Below are 17524 nucleotides of genomic sequence, written 5' to 3' on the forward strand. Positions count from 1 at the left end.
AGGGGATATCCCAAGAAGTTATTGGAAAATATAACTATTTTCGTAAAAGCACAATGGGGACTCAAATACAAACCATTGTTAGGGAGCCCCATCACTATACAGAGTAATCCAAGTAAGGATTGGGACAAAAAAGTCTGTGTCATAAGATTTAATCCGTTTGCAAATTTGATCACAGAAATTCTTAAGAAGCATTGGAATCTTATTACCTCTGCGGGCACTCTAGGCAGTATAGTTGGAACTGAGATATGTACTGTGTACAAGACTGGAAACAATATAAAAAGTATATTGGAGTGTGGAATGAAGAACAAAGGTAAAAAGAGCATACAAGGGACCAGAAAATGTGGATGTTGCAAACAATGTATGTACATCAACACTACTCATACTATTAGACTTGGCAACATCATGCATACAAAGGTGTTTTGCACAACAGGTAATTGCAATTCCCAGCGTCTAGTGTATATAGCTACCTGTACCATGTGCCCGGCCTTCTATATAGGCAAAACGGAGGAAGATCAAGAGACGAATATATGAACATATGTACAGGATAAAAAAGGAAGACACCAAAAACGCTTTATACAGACACATTCAGGAAAAAGGGATAGATCACAAGTTTAGGTTTTCCATTATTGATCAAGTAGATGTTAAGGACAAAGGAGGAAATTGGAAGACATTTCTGGCATGGAAAGAAAGTAGATGGCAAATATGCACAGATGCCACTACACCACCAGGTATTAATGACTTCATTAGTTTGAAACCTTTGTTAGCATTGAACTAAGTTTTTTAGGAAACAACCATCTAGTTTCAAGCATTACTTTATATGCATTTCACAGTATATTCATAAGTTTTTACATCCTCATATATTAAGTATGGTCTTATGTGTCAAGAGGACATATTCTTTACATATTTAAAATTTGGACGCAGTAAATACCAAGTCAACATACACTAACTATAGGAACATGTTACAGAATGAGCAGTTTTTTATATAGTTATATAGTAATAAATAAAGTTTTAACTAGTTTATTTAGGAATATTTTTTTATAGGTAAAATTAGAGTTTATAGGAATCCATCCAAAATCACCATTATATATCTAATATTTAATGTATTTAATATACTTAATATTTTTTATCAATTTTTATCAATTATTCCAGAATTTCAGCATTTTATAGTATTTTTTTCACTTTTTAGTATATCAGAAGTATGTGAAAATGTATTTAAGCATAGTATTTTACTAGTATAGTTTTTAGGGAACATTGCTGTTTTAAGATTAGCATAATTAATGGATTTTTGGCGCCAAATCAGGTATATAATGTATGTACTGCTGTTATGTGATTGGTTCTGATGAAATCTGTATTGTGACAGATGAAAGCGCTCAACCTCAGTGTTTCTTTGTGCAATAAAGTGTGTTTTGTGGATCTTATCGGCTTCGAGTGATTTGGAGTTACACTGTTTCTGCATATTCCCTACATATAAAAGAAGGATACCTCTCCCCCAAATAAAATGTGCCTTTCCTTCTGCACCCCCACATACCTTTCCTTTACTGTTCCCTTCCATGTGCACTTCTGCTTATTATACTCTGACATTTTTGGCTGTTCTGAATGTCCTTTCCTTACCTTTCATGGAACCATTAAGTGTCTCCAGAGTGTTCCATCTTAGGCTATCAGCTGCTTCTTGCTATCACTAGATCTGCACTAGCCATCACATGACTGCTACATTGCTACACAGTGTACTGCTTTCTCTGCTTTGCTTTGATTGGCTTGCAGCTTTTCAGTCTTGTCCCAATTTCCACATTGGTGTATAGTTAGGTGATCATTCATAAAGGCTGCCACCACTGCCACCATTTGTATATTCATGTCCAGTCACACAGGTGCATAAATAGGTGATTACTCATACAGACTGCCAACATTGCCATGATTTGTATATTCATGCCCAGTCACACACTTGGATAAATAGGTGATTACATATACAGGCTGCCACCATTGCCACAATTTGTATATCCTTGTCCACTTTAGATTGCGGTGTAGAACTGTTAAGTGGTACAATCCTTGCTGTGCTGCACATGTCTATGAATGCCTACCAGCTTGTATTATAACATTTTAAAGACAACACAGCGGATAATTACACTTATGACCGTTGTTGTTCCTAGGAGACTGCTTATTGCATTTAATTGCATTATTTGGTATGAAAGTCATAACTGTGTTAAAATATCAGTATAAGGAAATGCCATTACTACATTCCTGCAGCACTGGCACCTGCCAAGCACACCCTCCAACAGCTTGCACCCAAGGCAGCTGCCCCATTCTCTCCACCCTAGTTCTAGCCCTGCTGCCACACATGCTAAACTCTGCCTTCACAATACACTGGTGTGTAACATTAACTCGCTAGGCTTGTTCTAATGGGCAATATACCTGTGTTCCTGTAGATCTCACTAGTGCAGTAAGCCAAGCAACCTACCTCACCCCATGATAAGTCGCCATGCATTGGCTCCTCCCTCTCATCTTTTCCAGCCTATCTTCTGATTTTTTTTCTTATTCTTAAACAGATATTCTTGCTTCCTTGAGTTTTACCCTATCAGTTATTTGTGCTGTTCCCCTGTATGAGATGATCAAACTGAATATTACCTGCACTTGCATTTATGCCTGTGGGTGCCTGTGTGTATTTCACTTATCTATATATTGTGTTATATTCTCCTGTTTATATAATTTTCTTTGACTGAGCTACATTTTTGTTGTTTTCTCCTATTTGCTTTTTGCAGTCAACCTCTTATAGGTTCATAGGCAGGTACTAGGCTATCGGCCCAAGGGCCTATGTAAGCCTAACCAACAAGGTTCCTTGGCTTACGCCACCCAAGAAAGTTATTTTTCTGTGCCACTGTTGAGCAGAGACACAGAAGTGATCCCCGGGGTGTATTTCCTATTTCCCATCCACTCATCAAGATTTTTTTTGAAGAGTGCTAATGAAGAACTTTGCTTGACATAGATGTGTATCCTGTTCCAGAGAATGGGAAGTCTTTCGGACAGGAATCTATCCCTTCAGCATGTCCTGTTTTTTGTGGTGACAAGGTTTAGGTCCCTAGGGCATGTAGCTCGGAGGGATTGGGATTTCTTTAGGTGTAGCATGTCCAACAGCTCTGGGTTTGACATAGCTTTATATGTTAGGGAAAGATCACCTTGGAGTAGGCGATATGCTACGGAGTAAAGCTGGAGTTTTTTGAGGCGGTCAGTGTAGGGCATTTGTTTGAGGCCAGTAATCCTCTTTGTGAGGTACTTCTGTGGCCTTTCCAGCTGCTGCAGATGTCTTGTGAGGTACATTCCAAAAGAGGCGTTGTACTATGTAATGGGTCTAATGAGTGTCGAGTAGAGAGGAAAAATTACCTCTTTTTTCCTGGATGAGAACCCTTTTATGATGAGGTTTGCCATGTAGAAGGACTTCCTGACTACTGTAGCGATGTGACTATCAAAGGAGAGACTACTGTCCACCTGGGTCCCAAGGTCTCTTTTCATGCATTCGGTGTTAAGTAGATTGCTGCCTATGTGGTAGTTCATGGGTACAGAGTTTTTACCAAAGGGGATGACACTGCACTTTTTGACATTGAGCTTGAGGCCATGGCTCTGACACCAGGCATCTGTCTCAGCGATGCCCTTCTGTAGGATGTCCACATCATTTGGGGACTTGACTATGGCTCCTAGTTTGCAGTCATCTGTGAACTTTGTTAGCCAGAGGCTTTCTGTGTTAGCGTGTACTTCAGAGAAGTAGATACCAAACAGGAGAGGTCCCAGGATGGAACCCTGTGGTACTCCACTTGTCACTGCTTTGAGGTCAGATTTGGAGTCTGCAACTTTTACAGTGTGGGTTCTGTCAGTGAGCCAGTTGGCAACCCATCTTGTGATGTAGGGATTTATACCTAGTTTAATGAGTTTATCTATAATTCCAGAATGGGGGATGGTGTCAAAAGCCTTGGTGAGGTCAAGATAGGCTGTGTGAACCACCTTACCCTCATCTAAGGCTTTGATGACTGCCTCAAAGAAGTTGATCAGGTTCAAGAGGCATGATCTGCCTTTCACAAACCCGAACTGGATGGGATCCAGAGTTTGGAGGTTTCCAATGTCTTTGTTTATAAGTTCCATAATGATACATTCCATGACCTTGCAGACCAGGCTCATCAGGCTAATAGGTCGATAGTTCCCGGGATCAGTGGTGGCTCCCCCTTTGTGGAGTGGGATAACTGTTGCTGTGCGCCATTCAGTGAGCACAAAGCCTGATGCAAGGCTATTATTGAACATGGTGCTTAAGTGGGGAGCCAGTTCATTCTGAAGTTCGTGTAAAATGCAGCCTGGGATGTTGTCCAGTCCCATGGATGCTGCGTTTTTGGCTTTAGAGAGTGCAGCTTTTACCTGCATAGTTGTGATTACAGGGACTCTGCATTTGACTACATTCACCATTGAAAAGAGAATGTTTTGATCACTATAATAAACTATTGTTTTTTCTAAGTAATGTCATGCCCAAAAAGTGTTCTTGGACCAGTTGATATAACTAACAAAGATTAAACATAGTTAAATAATTATTTCAGCTAGGAGTGGTTATGCTATAGAGTACTAAAAATGCAGAGTATGATTTTAGTACTCAAAGTGGCATAATAGCAATTCCACATTGACCTGTTAATTCCTTTCAGATTTATTAAAACAGTGGAGTTGTTAAATTAACAATACCAGCATAAATAATTTGGCTTTATATCCACACAGCAGACTTTTTGTTTGTTTTTGGGGGGTTTTTTTGCACTAGCCTCAGTAACAGTAGATGAGGGAATTTACATAATACTTTAAATATGCATTGCAGGAACTGTGCACTACAGGAAAAAAACACAGTCGAATAATTTCATTTAGTCATAGATACTGGTCAGTACCGCTGACTGTCTTCACTGTGGTAACATATTGAATGTATTTTTCTTTTTGTAATGCATCATATTATTAAATATTTGAATTCTTACTACTAGAAAAGATATTCTATGACATAATACTCAAACTGTGAATTGCCTCCTCAGATTTCGTGCAGTTGTTTTATACATTCACTTGATAGCCATTATGCAAAAGTAGTTAATAAGACAATGTGTCTGCTCACCAGACACAGAGATAAATTAATGCTTACAATAAAATAAGCATGATATTTCCATTTCTTTGCTGAAGAAACACATGGAATATGGTTCCACCTCTCGATAGCTATGACGTAACTTGTTTTATTTGAAAGAGTTTGATATTTTTCTCATAACAGATTAGTGGCTCAAATGTCAAGATTTATGCACAGAGACTAGATTTTTTTCCCTTTTTTTTGTTAAGAGACTGTGACATACTAGTTTTATAATAAGTCCGACTCTTGTATTTAGGGCTTTCAGTGATCCCCTGCCTTTTCATTTAGCTGGTTATCAATTCTGCCTTTGATTCAGTCACATAATATTGTGGTAGAAGTTTAATTTCCATTCCAGAAAGAAATTTTATTTGCAAGAATTCCATCCTTATTGAATGTATTATGACATATTAATATTACATCAGATAGCATCAACACATTTAAAAGCAGTCTAGACAAATGTGTAGCTAATCCTGTATTCTGTCAGTCTGGTGCTCAGCCATACGACTGCAATGAACTACAAAGGCTTTTTCATAAAGAAATTTCTCATTGTGGGAATACAGAATGGGATGTAGTTTTACTAAGTTGGTGAATGAGTAATAATGGAAATAGGCAGAATGATGTAATATAAGAAAATGGTTGGGATTGGTGTGGAAAAAATTATAAACAAAAGACCTGCTTTGATAGAAGCTGTCAGTTAAAATGTTTATGTTTTTACTATATATATATATATATATATATATATATATATATGTATGTATATATATATATATATATATATATATATATATATATATATATACACATATGGATCTACTTCACATGGTCGACATTTCAGAATGTCAAAGACCATATGGCCGAGACCATATGATCGACATTCAATATGTCGACCATGGAATAAAAAAAAAAAAAAAAAACAGAACAAAAACTTACCTTCATGCTGCTAGCAGGGGGGCTGCTCCCCCCAGACCCCCCAGAACTTAGAGATTGCACTACAGTGTGTAAGATGGAAATCTTTCCATTCTGCACTGTATGGAGATGCCTGTTCTGCATGGTCGACATTTTGAATGTCGATCATATGGTCTTGGCCATATGGTCTTCGAAATTCTGAAATGTCAACCATGTGAAGGGGCCCTATATATATATATATATATATATATATATATATATATATATATATATATATATGGTTTCACTTCATAATCTTGAAATGCTGAAATCTAGAATTTCAGCATTTCAAAACTATGAAGCCGAACCGTTCACAATCCCGAAACCCACAATCACGAATCACACAATCACGAACATACATGCACCATACACCACATAGCACGCACACCATTCTACCCAGAGCACACAAACCATACAACCATACACTACATGTAAGCAGGGGGGCAAGCACCCCTGCACCCCCCCATGTGGGGGGCTATGATGCCCACAGCCCCCTACTTATATATGCCAACTCCGAGATCGCACATAATGAAAAACCTAAATCACACCATGGCATTCTACATTTGCTCACACACAAATACCCATCACACATACACAAACACCAACAACTCCAACACTCACACTCATAATTACACCTCCCTACCCTTACCCACACATACAACATACAAAAACATACACATACACTCACTCACCTTCAATTCCAAACACTATACCAGCCAAACACTTCACGTAACTTACCGAAAATGCATAAGCGCAGATTCGAGATATTCAAATTCGCTCTTATGCACTTTCGGCATTCTGTATTTTCAGCTTCATGGTCTCAGAATGCTGAAATTCGGGATTTCAGCATTTTGAGATTATGAAGTGAAACTATATATATGCAAGTGTGTGTCTGTGTATATAGTATACATGTATATTTTATTTATATATATATATATATATATATATATATATATATATATATAGTTTGTGTGTGTATCTATATATATATATATATATATATATATATATATATATATATATATATATACAGAGAGAGAGAGAGATATACATATAACACCACATCTGCCACAAATGCAACAGGGGTAGGAAGGGCATATACTTAAATAAAAAAAATCTAACACAATTTAGTAGAAATTTCTGTTGTACTAATGAAAAAGCTGTTTGAAAGCAGGCGGTTACCAAACCAGCAAAAAGTAAATAACAGTAAGCATTGCGCTAACCATAGTTTCAGTACTTCAACATTTTAAGGTCTAAACTCTGGGCCTTAGTTTAGACCTTCAAAGATTCCACTTCCTTTAAATCTAGAGTCAAATATCTATTTTCCCCCAACTAAGCATCTATTTTTTTTTTCTTAAAGGATACCAAGGAATTCAGGCATCTTAAACACAGGTTGTTAAGTATTCCATCACCTTCTTGCTCTAATATGAAAGGTCATAGCAAGGAGGTTAGAATTCGGTCATGAAATCACTAATAGGTTTATAGATTAGTACTAAGCTAACTGCCCTTGTGAGCCATTTTAAGCCAAGCCAATTATCCCTTGTGAGACTCAAACCCTGCACCTTGTGTTTGGAAGGCAAACACCTTAACCATTAGGCCACTTTCCCAACCCAAAAAGTTCAGAGTTTAGTACTAAGCTAATTGCCCTTGTGGGCCATTTTAAGCTTAGCCAATTACACCTTATGAGACTCAAACCCTACACTTTGTGTTTGTAAGGCAAAGACCTTAGCCATTAAGCCACCCTCCTATGAGTAAACAATTAGGTTAGTACTAGGCTAACTATCCTTGCAAGCAATTATAATCCTAGTCAATTATCTTTTGTGAGACTCCAACCCTGCACCTAGTGGTTGTAAGACAAACACCTTAATTATTAGGCCACCCTCCCTAATAATCTGTTTTTATTCTTAGACTTACTGTATGTAAAAGAGAATGAAATCCCTCTTGTAGCTTCATAGATATAATTGTGACTACTTGTATAATCCCCTCTTTCCAGTCTGTAGTTGATTGCGAACAGAGAGAGACTTTTCAGTCTTTCCCTGTAACTCAGATGCTTTGCAGCTAAATCTGCCTTGTAAAACACCTTTGGATTTTTTTCCAACCTGTTTGTAGCTTTCTGTTTATAAATTTGAAATGACCACTCCATATTCCAAAACGGGTATTCTAATACATTGTTGATTGAGAGCAAAACTGCAGCTTCCATGCGGTTGATGGTCCTTAATATCATGTGTCGATCAAAAGAAAACATCTTATCTGTCAGCACTGCCAGATATTTCACAGTTCTCCCTCCTCCTCTAGATTATGATCACCAGTTGCATAAGCATAACAATTATTTGATTTATCAAAGTGCTTTAATTTAGATTTTTTGGCATTAAATTCCATATTTAAGCAATAATCCATGACTGTTTGTGGGTATATCAGGATTTAGACACAGTTGGTGTGGTTTGATTACGATCTAAAGTATGAGTGATTAAACCAAGCCGACCGTGGATAAATCCTGATATACCCATACATAGGAGTAGATTATTGCTATTGTGCAATAACATTATTTAAGAACAAAATTACTTACCTTTCTTAAATAATGTATTTGTATAAAAATGCTTTAGTTTATTTCTACGTTGTCTTCTCTTTGCTGACATACTGCGCATGAGTATGGACTTACACTCCCACTCTTACACAGCGCATCAGTACAAGAGAAGCAATGGAGAAAGGGGCAACTCAACTGTATTTTGTTAATTGTTTTACTATAAAAAAATAAATAGAACATTTTACAAAGGACTTCTGATAATATGAAAAAAATCAGGTATGTTTCTGTTTCTTTAGTTCCTTTAGCTTTGCAGAATGTATGTGATTTTTCTGGCATTTTGGTATGTCCTCAGTAGAGAATGCTGTTATCCAGCATAAACTAATAGAAAGTCTGGCTGCTCAGTGGCACGTTATCAGATGGACTTTTTTCCTACTGATAAATGCTTGGTTTACAATGGGCATGCTGGTTGTGCTGTCTAATCAATATGCTTGTTTTTAATCACTAATGATCTTTTATTGTATAATAGGTTTATAGGTATGTACTAGGCTAGCTTCACTTGTAGATCATTTTAAGCCTGGTCAGTTTTCCTTAGTGAGAATCAAACCATTTGTGTTTTGTCTGGGGGCTAAATACCCTAATCATGATCCCAACCTTTAACTCCTAGGGTGGATTGAAGGATTAGAAGCCCTAAACCTGTCATACTAGACAGAGTATCAAACCACTGCAGTAGCAAAAATGATCAGTTAACTGGATTCAAACTGTGCATCATCTATCTTCTTTCTCTAAAATCATTTTACTTATACCCTGTGCCACAGAGACAACTCTCAATGATATGGCTCATAAGTAAGTATTAGGCTAACTGTCTTGTGGGCCGTGTTAAACCTAGCCAATTTCCCTGTCAAAAGTGCAAATCAAATCTTATACCTTCTGGCTGTGAGGTTAACACTGTAACCATTATATCAGCACCCCATAACTGTAGATTCTGTAGATGTTATCACATTTACAGGTAAATACTAGGCTAACAGTCTGCAGATTAGTACATGCCTAGTGAATAGTCAGAGGTCAGAATCAAACTCTGTACCTGTAATCTGTGAGGTAAAGACTTTAATCATTATGTCAAACCCCCCTCCCCCCAATTAACAGCTAATTTTACATTTAGCACAATGTATAAGTTGGTCCAACATATTCTGTAGTTTAAATCGATGATTTATTGAATTTACTGTAGCTCCTATTTTTCGTGTTTGTTGCAAACTTACTGGTATTGATGTCTTTCACCAACAAACATCTGGGCATAAAAATAATAAGCAGTGCAGGGTTAAGCACAGATCTTGCGAAATACATGACTTATTTTGTAACTATTTGAATAACTACTGTATATTCTAATTTTTCTGCTTCAGTTCTCAAGCCAGTTAGCTATCCACCTCCTTTTAAACCCATTTACCTTGTATTTGGACAAAATACCTAATTCCACTATGAGGTCAGTGTTTAACTCCTTTGTCAAATCAAGGCAAACTATGTCCACTACCAAGCCCTGAGTCTTGACCTCCCAAACAAATTGGTAGAACTCTCATAAATTTGTGATGCATGATTTCCTGTAAAGCCATGCTGAGAAATGTTTTTGGATATGGTTACTTTGTTACCTAAAAGCTCTATGACTATTCTTTCAAAGCACCTACCCAAAATTCAGGTAAGGCTTATGGATCTATAGCTGTCCACGGGATTAGCATCTCCCCCTCTGAAATACACACACTTGCCTCCATACATAATTCTGAGACATAACAGCCCTTTAAGGTTTCTTGAAATAGAAATAAGTATCCAGTTATGGCGTCAGCAATATTTACCAAAAAGTATCCATTTAGTCCATCTGGTCCCATTGATGTTGCAATTTTTATTATCCCTAATACATTTTTAAAAAATGCTAAGGCAATTACAGGACAAATATCATCATCTTCTTATTCAACTGCATCATTGTATCTTCTTATTCAACTGCATCATTGTATCTTCTTATTCAACTGCATCATTGTAGGTACTGGTGAATGCCTGATTGCCAGCAAATGTGTCTCTAAGCAATTTAAGTAAGTCACTAGTCTCTGTTACTAAACAATTATTTTCAACTATATTTAAACATTGATTGTTTTCTTTATACTGTTTTATGCTTGATGAATGCCTTATTGTTATCTGTTGTATGTATTACAAGATATTTTTCATACGTCCAGCTCATTTTCTTAAAAAGTGGTACAAAAGTAGTGCTACCATTTGTGTGAGCCTGGGTTATGCATCTTCCAGTGGTTCAAACAGGTGCACACTACCAAATTTGAGAGTAAAATACTGCAAAGGTGATGGGCACAGCTAAATACACTGAAGTAAGTGTCACTGTTTACAAAGAGCACATGCCAGGCATGCCCAGTATCTACTTCACAGTGCCAACAAATATTCTGCTCATGGACACTAGTATGTTGTTGCCTCAATCTGCCTACAAGACACTAGCTAGCCACATGTAAAACCTGACCTGAATACAACCTGAATGGCCATCCATAACCATGGAGATCAAGGAAGGCACCACAGAAATTGCAACAATTATGCCTGGTACAATGACAGCAGTAGATGTGGGTTCATGGCCAGTATGTACTGTTTCCATGAATGCCAGCTCAGAATAATGCTGCTCTATGTATAAAAGGGAAAAAAAGGTCAAGGAAAAGTTATGTTGGACCTGCAAGTTAAATGGTACAGAGGGATGTTGTGGATTTGCAGTTACATGCCAAGTAATGGATGGGGAGGTACAGCTAAAGTCCACTTGCTACCACCATCTCTCAGATTCCAGTGAAGGTAAAGCTACCATGTATGGGCTGCTAACTGATATATGTTGTTAGCTTGTAGAAGCTGGGATTCTCCATGCCAAGTCCTGAAATAGCTGTGAGATTCATGGGACCAGAGGTGGAGAACAGCCTGCTGTATAAGGATGCTTGTTCAGCAAATGCATTATTTGAGGAGATACAAGAAAATGCCATAGCAGGGAAGAGTACACAGCTTGTAGGACTTTGACCCCACACTGTGGCCTATTAAATAATGTACTGTTATATCTAGACATTCCTGTGAGAAGCAAAATACCATAGAAGTACTGCTGATACGTACTCTTGGGTAAGTATCATACCTTAGTGGGGTAGCAGTAGATGACATGTTCATCACTAAGGGATGTATTATGCATCAGCTGTATACTATACAAATCATTCTCCAAATTGATAATGTAACAAAGTGTGTGACCCTTGTTTATGCCCTTATGAGACACAAAATATTCTGTACATTCAAAAATGTATTGCAATCCATGGTGTTGGATTTAGTATAGGAATGTAACTTAAACACTGAACCAGTGTTTGTGCTCCTACGTTTTCAGTCTGCCACCATAAATAGTGTTTATTCCAATCTTACACGTTCAAAAGCAAAAGGTTACCTGTTCAATATTTCCCAGGTTATCTAGAGAAATATCCAGTGCCACAACCTAGTACCATTATATTGTTATAACAGCCAGCTCTAACTACATGCAAAGTATTTGATGGTTCTTGCTTTTCTTACACACTACGAGGTGCTGAAGGCATCTACACTACTGCAAAGTCTATTTTCTTTGTAGATCAGTCCTTTGTTGTGGTATGTAGAGGATGGATCTGTGCAGGGAAGAAAATGCAGCACTGGTACACAGCCATTCATGGTGCACCACTGTGGCATTGACCTTCCACCAGGCATTTTGGTTTGTTGTTGACCTCCATACCAAAGCTTTGTGGAGACATGGCATTGCAGACTGTGGTGGTGCTTTCATGAAAAATGTCAATTCAATCCACAATATGTCATTAACAGCAGAAGCAGGTGGAAAATATGAGGAATTAACCATTTTATTGGCCTAGCAAGTAGTGCTAAGAGCTGTATGAATCACATGTGGGAGTAGTGGCTAATGTAGCTTGTAAGTTACCATGAGAAGTGTGACTGCCCAGAGTTTCTGCAAAACGTAACATATTCCCTGAAGCTCTTATGTCTCCTGCTACATTGCTGTCTGCCTACCCCTACTGTAATAATGGTGGTTTGTGCCTATGTGTCCTTCATTTTTATGTGTTTTCCATGTGTCCACAGCAAAAGTTGAGCTGACCATTTGATACAATTGGCTTCTCAGTGTGGCACCACTTAAGTCTTACTGCTGTCCATGTGTGAATTTGCAGGTGGAAGCTATCTGTTGTCTACCCTTTGCATTCTATCCAACAGTCAGGGGCAAAGCCTGTATCAGTTTGTCTTTCAGGTGATTCCTTATTTGAGGATATCATGATGCTGGACATCTCAGGCATTGCATTCTGCATAGGTACCTTTAAATTTCATTATGCCATTCTATATGATCTTTCTCTGCTTTCCCACATCTCTTTTTGTGTGTGATCACCTGGACACATCTGCTATCTGTTTAGATGGGTTGTCTTGACACAAAAAGTTTTACATATTCCAGCTTTCACATTTCATATTTTTCTTAACTCCAAAGTCAGTGAGTATGCCATCGATGATATTGCTGTCAATTAGTCATCAGAATCCTATCTGCCTTTCATTAAGTTTGACTTCTATTTTTCACTTTCATGATACCAGACAATTCTGTTCAGTATTCCTTACAGCTATGTTGCTTTGCCCGACATATTTGTGTATAAAATCCATAGGGTTCCATTTGTGATCTCTATCTGTCCAGATGTGGAGGACTGTCTCATTTAAAATTATACTTCTCAATAAAAACAGTACATATTATCTGATTTTTGATTCTGATTTTTTATAACAAATATGTGTTGCTTGTTATGACACCTTAAAAGTAGTACTATAGGCATTACCTCTTACCACAAAGTCAATATATGCTTGCTCACAATATTCATAGCTCTGTAGTACTGAACCTTTTTACATTAATGCTTTCTTAATACAATCAGATATTCTTGTTGCTTGTTTTATGCATCTTCTCATGACAGCAACAGTGCATTGTGTGCATATGATATACAGACTCTCTCCTTCTCAGAGTAATACCAAAAAATCCCTTTGATACTTCGCAAAAAACAGTTGACACCATATCCACATCACTGATGCATTGGTATACATACCTATGTTTCAATACCTGCAGCTATTAAACAATATCATCCTCTCTCCCATTCAACTGCTATCCCAACTTAGTAACCACAACTATTTCTCACTCAAACCAGTTTCTACCTCTTCTGTAAGAAGACACCTCCTCAAACTTAAGTCATACCTCACATCTGGCAACTTGCCAGCCAAATACCTCAAACTTAGAACAAAAACTATTACATACTCAGTTTTTATTCTGATAAACAAATCCATCAAAGAATCCCACATCCCACTGCTATGAAAAAGTCCTATTTTCTGCCCTTTCACAAAGGTGCTGTATCAACCAAACTATATACCATCCCATAGCTATCCTGTCTCCTCTTTCCAAAATACTTAAAAATGTATTCAATCCCAATTGTTTCCTCATCTGACCCAATACTCTATTCTTTCTTCATACCAACATATATTTTGTCTTCACCAGAGCACCAGATCAGCCCTTCTTATTTTCTGAGATATCGTCAACACAAATCAAAAGAATGGAACCATTGCATCTGGTCTCTTTTTGGACCTATCAGAAACCATTGATAAAGTTTCCCATCACATCCTCCTTCAAAAGCATGTTAACCTTGGACTGAAAAAATCTTTTTTCAAACAACTTTTTAGTAATTTTAAAACAAAGATTGTGCAAAATTATTTAAAGATAAATAGAACAAAAATATAACTATTTACAGATGTTCAGAACAAAATCAAAAATAGAAAACAAAATCATTAAAATTTATCAAGTAAATCACTTAATTTTGACCAAAATCTAAACTGGTGAGTAATATTCAAAGTTCTCATTTTGGCAGTTGACAATTCTTTTTTACAGACATTTTTTGCTATATTAATGAAGTCAGTGAAAGAAAGAATAATTTTACAATTCCAATTATTTGTGACTGTTTTTCTTGCTATAGCTAAAATGGACCAAAGGTGAGGCACCTGCACCTTATGAAAGGAATCCAGAACTAGAGCATTTAAATGAGATCAAGGAGTTAGAAATTATACAATTATCTGTTCACAAAGATTGGTCAACATTTCTGAGTTCAACCCAAAAAGGAATTACTATGTTACAATCTAATATTACATGAAAGCAATCTGCGTTAGAGACTTCATTACACCTCCAACAATTAAATTTCCCATAGTTATATATTAAAGCCACTTTATGTGAAGTTAAAAAAACTCTGTGAAGAAATCTCCACCTATATATTTTTCTCCACATACATATTTTCCAATAAAGAGAAGAAGTAGATTTTCCTGAATATCTAAGAATTCAGCATTTATCTTCATCAGAAAAGGCCTTCTCAATCTTAGTGGAGTAATTCCAAAATAATTAATCTGTTGAACCAAATTATTATTATTTTATAAATTATTGATATATATGATTCATTCTTATTTGCGGTACTACTGATTCTGAAAAACTCAACTATGTTTGGAATATGTTTTTTTTTTGTAAATCCATGGAGATTTTGATTTTATCACCAACATATTTTTTACAAGATTATATAGTCAGCCAATTATTATTTTCTAAACAATGTCTTGCAAGAAGATAAACTGTATTATATAATTTATTTCCAATTAAGAATTGATGCTAAAAGATTAAATTTGCATCTCTAAGGTCTAGCATTTTGCTTATATTTAAAGTTCAAAAACAACCTGCAGTATTTGATATAAGGAACAATAAAACAATGCATTTAACTATATAATTAGAACTAATGAATCTTTTAAAATTTATAAGGATGTAATCAGTGAAGGGAGATGAATAATATTGTTTCTTTTCATTTAAACATAGGTCTTTCAAGATTGAGTAAAATATATTAATCCCAAAGGAAGAGAAAGATTCTACAACATAGCTGTTATTTAGTAATTTTTAATGAATGGATTTCCAAGTTGATGGGTAAGAAGAATTTAACCATAGAGATATTAAATTGAGAATTATGGATTTGGCATATATTCAACATTTGGAAAACTTAATCCACCTTCTTGCCAACTTTTAACATGACAGTCAAATGATATTCTTGATTTATTGAGGAAACAGAAAAAAGTAAGAAGATTAGAATTTAACTTCTTAAATATTTTTTTAGGAGGGAGAATGATAAGTGATTGTAGAGAGAAAAGTATTGTTGGTAGGATTATCATTTTTATTAAAGTAAGTTTATCTTCTATCATAAAAAATTGTCCCAGTTATTAATTATTTCAGTAACAGTGTCCATTAAATAACTATAATTTACTGCTATTGGATCTTTTGCAGTATATTTAATTTTAATTCCAACATAATTAATTTGTGAATTGTCCCAAATAATATTCATATAATTTCTTAAATAATTATTACCTTTTTTATTAATAAGTAAAGTTTCTGATTTCAAACTAAATGAAAAACTGTCCAAGTCCAAACAAACAGCTGCTCAAGCAGGACAGATGGCACTCACAAAAAGATAAAAGAAAAACTTGTTTAATGAAGCACTTTTGATTAATGAAATTTGTTCAGTGTTCTGCATTCTTAAATTGAAAAGTTTATTGAGGTAACAAGAAATACATAACATGCACTGTTTTAGTATGAAGTATATATATATATATATATATATATATATATATATATATATATATATATTTTTTTTTTTCTACCCTACTACATCTAATGCATTACCATGTGCAATTTCATGTTATCAGATTTGTTACGGTATAAATTATACATTTTTATAATTTGCACAGACACACACACACACACACACACACGCACACACACATATATATATATATATATATATATATATATATATATATATATATATATATATATATATATATGTGTGTGTGTGTGTGTGTGTGTGTGTATTTTATATTTTTAGCCTAGTTATTGGTGTTCTTGAGTTATTTGTCCTGACTATAGCTTTAAATTGTTGATTATGGTTCATTAACGTTTACAAATGTATAAGAACCTTTTTTATTTCCTGTTTTTATTCTATGCTAATTGGTCACATGACATAATTTTTTGTATTTAATGATTTTTGGCATTTTGTATTTGTCTGAGGAAGTTTTGCCACAGTGCAAAACAAAAAGCGCTTCATTAAACGCGTTTTTTTTAATCTTTTTGTTAGTGCCATCTGTCCTGCTAAAGTTTCTGTTTTTGTTTTATCAGGGTTAAACATGAAACCTGATGCTTTTTCAAAGTAATTACTAGGCTTAGTTAAAACTTCTATTGAAGCTTCAGCATCACCACTTGTTATTAAAATGTCATCTGCAAATAACTGAATTTTGCATGAATAACTTTCATCTATCGAGAATCCCTGAATTTTGCTATTAGATCTAATACTAATAAAGTTTGCGAAAGGTTCAATTGCTAGTGCAAATAATAGAGGAGACAAGAGACAACCCTGTTTTGATATTTTGAAAGAGCTAGAAAGAAAAGAGACCATTTTAATAAAAGAGAATTAGTTACTATATAGATTAGTTACAAGATTTATAAAATCTAGGGAAAATTCATATTGTTTAATTGCTTTGAACAAATAATTCAAACTAATAGAATCAAAGGACTTATTTACATCTAGACTTCTTACAGTTAGTTCTTTTTTGTTTTATTAGCCAGATCTATTAAAGTATTAAACCTAATTATATTATCCTGAACCTTTCTATGTCGTATAAAACCAGTCTGATCATCATTTATTAATCCTGGCATAATAAGTTTCAATCTTTTTGCAAGAATAGACATAATTATTTTACAATAAAAATTTAATAATGAAATAGAATGCTAAGAAGAACATAAGTTAGTTAATCTTTGTTTGGTTTCAATATAGGAGATATCAGGGAATATTTCCCCGAGGGGGGAT

The 17524-nt window shown here is 35.5% G+C and overlaps 1 protein-coding gene across 1 annotated transcript in view; it reads left to right on the plus strand.

Moving 5' to 3' along the window:
- Positions 1-17524, plus strand: part of NOL4 (nucleolar protein 4) — a 2553475-nt gene that overhangs the window by 847010 nt on the left and 1688941 nt on the right. The window lies entirely within an intron of this gene.

The sequence above is a fragment of the Protopterus annectens genome, chromosome 3.part1 (genome assembly GCF_019279795.1).
Source record: "Protopterus annectens isolate FY-2018-M chromosome 3.part1, PAN1.0, whole genome shotgun sequence".
NCBI classification, from domain to species: Eukaryota; Metazoa; Chordata; order Ceratodontiformes; family Protopteridae; genus Protopterus; species Protopterus annectens.